We start from the raw sequence: 7,543 nt of genomic DNA on the forward strand, positions 1-7,543 counted from the left end.
AGGTGCGCCCTCCACCCTCGTGGACCCCCTGTTGCTCCACCGACGTACTCCTTCCTCCTATATATACCTACGTACCCCCAAACGATCAGATACGGAGCCAAAACCCTAATTCCACCGCCGCAACTTTCTGTATCCACGAGATCCCATCTTGGGGCCTGTTCCGAAGCTCCGCCAGAGGGGGCATCGATCACGGAGGGCTTCTACATCAACACCATAGCCCCTCCGATGAAGTGTGAGTAGTTTACCTCAGACCTACGGGTCCATAGTTAGTAGCTAGATGGCTTCTTCTCTCTTTTTGGATCTCAATACAATGTTCTCCCCCTCTCTTGTGGAGATCTATTCGATGTAATCTTCTTTTTGTGGTGTGTTTTTTGAGAACGATGAATTGTGGGTTTATGATCAAGTCTATCTATCAACAATATTTGAATCTTCTCTGAATTCTTTTATGTATGATTGGTTATCTTTGCAAGTCTCTTCGAATTATAAGTTTGGTTTGGCCTACTAGATTGATCTTTCTTGCAATGGGAGAAGTGCTTAGCTTTGGGTTCAATCTTGCGGTGTCCTTTCCCAGTGACAGTAGGGGCAGCAAGGCACGTATTGTATTGTTGCCATCGAGGATAACAAGATGGGGTTTTCATCATATTGCATGAGTTTATCCCTATAAATCATGTCATCTTGCTTAAGGCGTTACTTTGTTTTCATTAACTTAATACTCTAGATGCATGCTGGATAGCGGTCGATGAGTGGAGTAATAGTAGTAGATGCAGGCAGGAGTCGGTCTACTTGTCTCGGACGTGATGCCTATATACATGATCATACCTAGATATTCTCATAACTATGCTAAATTCTGTCAATTGCTCAACAGTAATTCGTTCACCCACCGTAGAATACTTATGCTCTCGAGAGAAGCCACTAGTAAAACCTTTTGCTTTTACTTTGCTTTTATTTTACTTTGCATCTTTATCATAAAAATACCAAAAATATTATCTTATCATATCTATCAGATCTCACTCTCGTAAGTGGCCGTGTAGGGATTAACAACCCCTTATCGTGTTGGTTGCGAGGATTTATTTGTTTTGTGCAGGTGCGAGGGACTCACGCGTAGCCTCCTACTGGATTGATACCTTGGTTCTCAAAAACTAAGGAAAATACTTACGCTACTTTGCTGCATCATCCCTTCCTCTTCGGGGAAAACCAAAACAGTGCTCAAGAGGTAGCAGGCGCCCGCCAACCCGCTACCGCCTCACCTGTGGAGGCTGCCTCGCGGGTCCCCGGCTCGCCCGACCCATGCGCGCCCGCGCCTGGCTCGTGGGTCACCGTCTCGACTGGGCCGGTGCTGGCCTCGCCTGGCTCGCCTGGGCCAGCTCTGGCCTCGTCCAGCTCACCGGGGCCCACCTCGCCTGGCTCGCCTAGGCCGGCTCTGGCCTCGCCCGGCTCACCTGGACTGGTGCTGGGCTCACCAGCCGGTGCCTCACCCGGCCCGACAGTGCTGTCACCTGCCCCGACAAGCCCTACTTCGGTGTCCAGATCGCCGACAGGATCTGTCTCGGCCTCCTTCGAGTCGGACTCGCCGGGTCCCACGCCGGCCTCGTCGCCGCAGCCTGCGGTTGTTCTTCGTCCTTGAACATGGAGCCAGCACGGCATTTTTTGTCCGAAGGAACGCACGGATGGTACGGTTGCGTGGCTTGCTGCATGCATGGCCCATGCTACTGCCGATCCCACTGCAGAGCCTCGCCACTTTCAGGCTGCATTGAGCATCCCTCACTTGCATGCTGCCATGGAACAGGAAGTTCAGGCTCTTCACAAGAATGACACCTGGCGTCTTGTTCCTCCAGTATCTGGTGTCAATGTCATTGATTCCAGGTGGGTGTTTAAAGTCAAGAGACATGCTAATGGTTCCATCGAACGATACAAGGCACGGCTAGTCGCCAAGGGTTTCAAACAGAGGTATGGTCTTGATTATGAAGACACATTCAGTCAAGTCATCAAACCTACTACCATTCGATTATTGGTGTCTCTTGCTGTTACTCGTGGGTGGTTCCTTCGTCAGCTTGATGTGCAGAACGCTTTTCTCCATGGCATTCTAGAGGAGGAGGTTTATATGCGTCAGCCGCCTGGTTTCATTGATCCGGCACGTCCTCATCATCTCTGTCGACTGGTTAAGGCGCTATATGGACTCAAGCAGGCCCCTCGCGCATGGCATGCTCGCCTTGGATCTGTTCTTTGGGCCCTTGGGTTTACTCCCTCCACTGCTGATACGTCATTGTTTCTCCTACAGCGTCCTAAGGTTACGATGTCTCTCCTGGTTTATGTTGATGACATCATTCTCATCAGTTCCTCTGTTGCTGCTGCTGATCGCCTTGTGACTTCTCTCAGTGATAACTTTGTTGTCAAGGATTTAGGTGCACTGCATTTTTTCCTTGGTCGGGAGGTTTCTCTTTCTTCTGTTGGGCTTACTCTTACTCAGAAGAAGTACTCCCTGGACTTGTTGCAGCGTGCTGGAATGCTTCAGTGCAAACAGTTTGTCACTCCGATGTCTGCCACTGATCGGTCGTCTGCTCTTGATGGGGACTCTCAATCTCGTCTGATGATGCCACTGAGTATCGCAGTCTTGTTGGTAGTCTGCAATACCTTACTATTACCAGGCCTGATATCTCTTATGCAGTCAACCGTGTGTGTCAATTTCTGCATGCTCCCAGGACATCTCATTGGTCAGCTGTGAAGCGTATTTTTTTCGCTATGTCTGCCTTACTGCCTCCTATGGTTTGCTTCTTCAGCCTGCACCCTCATGTGAGCTCTCAACTTTCTCTGATGCAGACTTGGCTGGTAGTCCTGATGACAGGCGATCTACAGGGGAATATGCGGTATTCCTTGGTTCTAACTTGATCGCCTGTAATGCTCGTAAGCAGGCCACAGTCTCTCGCAGTAGTACTGAAGCTGAGTATAAAGTTGTCGCTGACGCAACTGCTGAGATCATATGGGTACAGTCTCTGTTGAGAGAGTTGCGTGTCTCTCCGGCTCAGCCTCCAGTTTTGTGGTGTGACAACATCGGTGCTACTTATCTCTCATCTAACCCGGTGTTCCATGCTCGAACAAAACACATTGAGGTTGACTATCATTTTGTTCGGGAACGTGTTGCACAGAAACTACTCTGTATCAAGTTTACCTCATCCAAGGATCAACTTGCTGACATCTTCACAAAGCCTCTTCCACAACCACAGTTTGTAGGCTGTAGGCGCAATCTTAACTTGCTTTGTACTTCAGGCCACAGTTCAGATTGAGGGAGGGTGTTAGACTGTATATACGTAGCATCTGTACATATATATTGTAACATTGTATTGTACCCCATGGGTACCTCTATATAATGAAAGAGCCACACCCCGTTTAGGGTGTCGTGCAGTTCCCTACAGGATGTATTTTTCGGTGCAACAGACACGTCAGCTAATGTCCTCGAATTCACCTTGGCTGAGCTCATGAGGAGGCCGCACTTCATGGGAAAGCTACAAGATGAAGTGAGGAGTATCATACCCCGGGGACAAGAAATTGTGAGCGCAACTGAATTGAACAACATGGTGTACCTGAGAGCAGTAATAAAAGAGTCTCTCAGGTTGTATCCTATTGCACCTCTCCTTGCTCCGCACCTTGCCATGGCTGACTGTACCATCGACGAATACATGGTTCCCGCAGGGACGCGTGTCGTCGTCAATGCATGGGCCATTGGGAGGGATTCAAGCTCCTGGGAGGATGCTGAAGAGTTCATACCTGAAAGATTTACAGATGAAGGAAATGCTAGGAATGTCAACATTAAGGGGAATGATTTTCATTTCTTGCCATTCGGGGCAGGACGAAGGATATGCCCTGGTATAAACCTCGGAATCGCCTTTGTTGAGCTTATGTTGGCAAACATCGTGAACCATTTTGACTGGGAACTTCCGATTGGGGTTGAGAGAAAAGATATCGATATGACAGAGGTGTTTGGGATAAGCATTCGTAGGAAGGAGAAACTATTGTTGATTCCAAAGTCACGCATGTAAAATCGAGCTAAGCTAAATACTTTGTGTTTATCAGTATAACTGTTTTCTTGGGAAGAAGGTGTTACAAGGGAAGATGGTGCCAATAAATAATGGCCAATTCTTGCTTGTATAGATACAAATATTGTTGTTTAGAACATTGACAATCGTCAATGCACATGTTTGACCACTACTTTTATCATTACATAAATATGAAATAAAAGAGAAAAGACATAATGTCGAAGTACTTTTAAAGTAAACTAGCATGGTTGCCAGCACAAATGCACGTGCAACATGCTAGTCGTCTATTACTTTTGTGATTCACATTTCTTATTGTTATCTTATATGCAGCATAACATCCATTGGGACAATACAAAATGAAAACTCACATGCTTCGTAGACCGTAAAAATCACATGCTTAGTAGAACTCTAAATCATACAGATACCAAGGACAATGAATCTCTACACTTGCAAACAGCTCTGGAAAACAAACCAGCACATATATCGTACACGCATCTACCATGACACGTATTTTCAGATTTAAAGTTGATTCACAGCTCGGGAAACAAAGACTAATGATATACAATTATACAAATAAGTAGAACAAGCATCTACGATGGCACAAATTTACAGATCTAAATTTGATCCGCAGGACCCTATGGAACAAGTTTAGATCTAAATTTGATCATCTTTATCCTCAACTTCGAGTACGTTCTCTACTTCCTCAATATCACAATGCCTAGAGACTCCGAAACCTAGAAGAAGATTGCCGAGGATGCAGTTACCGCCGTCGCGGCTTTGACTTGGCCAACTGGTGGGTATTACGGACTTATGGTTCGCCTGCGCCTGTACTGGGCTGCCTGTTAGTTGGGCCTCTGTCACCGAAGAGGTATGTTGCCAGGTCCGACTCCATCTCCAATACTCCATCGCTATTATTCCTATTCCTATAAAAAAATAAATCTCCATCGCTATTTGCTGATCTCCTTCCTTGCTACTCCATATCACGATCACGCTGCGCTGTCGGGACAGTCCCGATCTCTTTCCTATTTGATCAAGTCCTTCCTCTTTTGATCCAGAAACATCGTCTTTCGTCCAATCCTTCCTGCTCCCATCGCCTTCTCCCACACGAAGTATCGTGGAGCACGCACAACCATGACGAGATCGGCAGGGACTCCTTTGGCCTTCCACAGGTCGATGCATAGGCACATAAAAAGGCTTCTTGACTCCCTGGATCGAAGCACCAAGTCAATTCAGCGATGTGGGGTGCGCCCCGCGTCATCGTCTTTGGTGGTGTTCTACCGTGGCGGGCATGAAACCCTAAAGCTGCCAACAGCTTTGACGAAGACGGGAGCAACATCGGCGCCGTGTTGATCGAAGTTGAAGCAATGGCGGCGACGGGAACAAGCTGCACGGCTGCGGCGGCAGCAGCCACATCAGCGACATGAACAATCTAACGGGAGCAGGCTACCTTCATGTGGGGTGCGGGCGTGCGGCACTGCGTCGTCGTCGTTGGTCGTGTTCTAACTGTGGCGGGCGCCGTATCATTCTTCTTGCCGCCAGTGTTGCGACGAGTCTCCTTGGTGCATGTGTTGCAGGCCGCCGTCGTGGACTTGAATAACTGGAGCTTTTGCGGAAGGAGTGGGACGTTGGCCGCTCGAGGCGGCCGTGATCAGGGTTGACCGCTCGAGGCCGTGATCGGGGAAGACAACGAGGAGGAGGTTGCGGAGGATAGGGCGGAGGGAAAGACACCGAGAGGCCGTGATCCGTCACAGAGATTGTGCGGCACGTCGGGTAGGCACCGTTCCTGGTGCAGCTGGAGGTTGTTACTTTGCGGCGGCGTGACCACGCGAGCCCGTGTCTAACTCTCTTCCGCGTCTAATAGTGCTAGTGGTCGTCGTCGATACCATACTTGAGGAATAACGAGAGGAAAGGCGATCAGGTCGGTTGCAATGTCAGGCTACGATTAACTTTACGTTGGTGATTATGGTCGTGACTTGCTCGATTACTAACATGGTGTCCAAGTTCCTCCAAAGATTCCATTACCTAGGAGGCTAGGACGGCCAAAGCGCAAGACAGATGCGGCCCAAATCATGAGCCTTAATAAACTCCTAATCCTTCTCCTAGGGCATGCAGGCAGTGTTGTATGTACTTCTGATTTATCTGGATGATGTCCTCCTACATACAACTAGAGATCAGATATGTTATTTCCTAGCATGGCCTGAAGGGCGCTGCTTGCAGCAGTGGTGCCAAAAATTTCTGCCCATATGTACTCATGAGTCTTCCTGGTGCGTACTTAGTCTCACCATGTTTTATTTGATATATGTTGGTAATTTTCTCAGTTGATTTCGAAATAGTAGAGAGCGTACAGATTAGGATCATTGTCAGGCCACCTCAAGCTTGCCGGCACCAGCTACTAGTGTCCAAAAAAAAACTCTAGGTATCCTCGTGTGCCGCTTATTAGTGTTAACAATTAATGTTTTCCAACTGAGTATTTGTGTTCTAAATTATTATTCTTACTCATGATAGACTGACATGAAGTTCCACTTTCAGGACATGCATGCGGCCGGGTGTGCCTTAATGCATAGTTAAAACAATATATATATATATATATTCCCTTTCTTTTTTTTGAGCATCAGTACAGACACAGGCGCTCATATACACGCGCATACACTCACCCCTATGAACGCATACATGCACACCCTATCCCTATGAGCACCTCCGAGAGACTGAGCCGGCATATCATCTTGAGATTTACGAAGTCACGGTTCTTTTTATAGAGTATTGATAGAACCTTCTTTACATTAAGTTGTCATTTGGTTTCACAAGTTTTTTTTACACTAATTCAGTTTCATTGTTTATGTTTTCCAAAAACATGTTGTCCTGCTCCTCCCATCCATAAGTATAACTCAAGGGTATCATGTTCGTTTTTCTAATTATCGAATTAATATTGTCTAGACTCTCTCAAAACTATATTTTTCTGTCCCAGTGTTGTTTCCGTTGGTATTTGTTCCAATGACTTTTTTTTGCTTGGGAGTCTGTTGTTATTGTCAGTCGATCAATATTGCAAGTGATTACAGTTTCTTAAACGTATTTTTCAATTTTCATGATTATTTACGTTCTTGGTATGCTTATGATTTCCTTCATGCATGCATCAAGATTATCATGGTTCCAAGTAGGAGTTGATTGAAAGGTTTCTAATACACAATATTCACTAGCAAGTTCATCGATGGAATGTCCACCTAAGCTATATAGCAAGGGGGTTGAGTAATTCATGCCATATTTGCATTCCTACTCTCCCTCTCTCGTCCTTAACCCAATCTGAATCACAAGTTCTCGTGCACGACATTGCTCCACCCAAAGCATCTAATATCGTCGTTTCGACTTCGCCAGAACTTTGTCTGTCTATGCTCCACCCAATGTATGATGTTTATGTGCCTTCAATTGTTGAATGACATAACCCATTCATTCATTACGTTGGCTTGGTTTCTTTCTTTCTTTCTTAATTGCACTATCACTCTTTATGCATTCATTTT

General features: G+C 46.5%; 1 pseudogene; it reads left to right on the forward strand.

Annotated features, from left to right (window-relative positions):
* LOC119271111 overlaps positions 1–4,034 on the forward strand; it is a 72,579-nt pseudogene extending 68,545 nt beyond the window's left edge.
* The last annotated feature ends 3,509 nt before the right edge of the window (positions 4,035–7,543 follow it).

This window comes from Triticum dicoccoides, chromosome 3A (genome assembly GCF_002162155.2).
Source record: "Triticum dicoccoides isolate Atlit2015 ecotype Zavitan chromosome 3A, WEW_v2.0, whole genome shotgun sequence".
Taxonomy (NCBI): Eukaryota; Viridiplantae; Streptophyta; class Magnoliopsida; order Poales; family Poaceae; genus Triticum; species Triticum dicoccoides.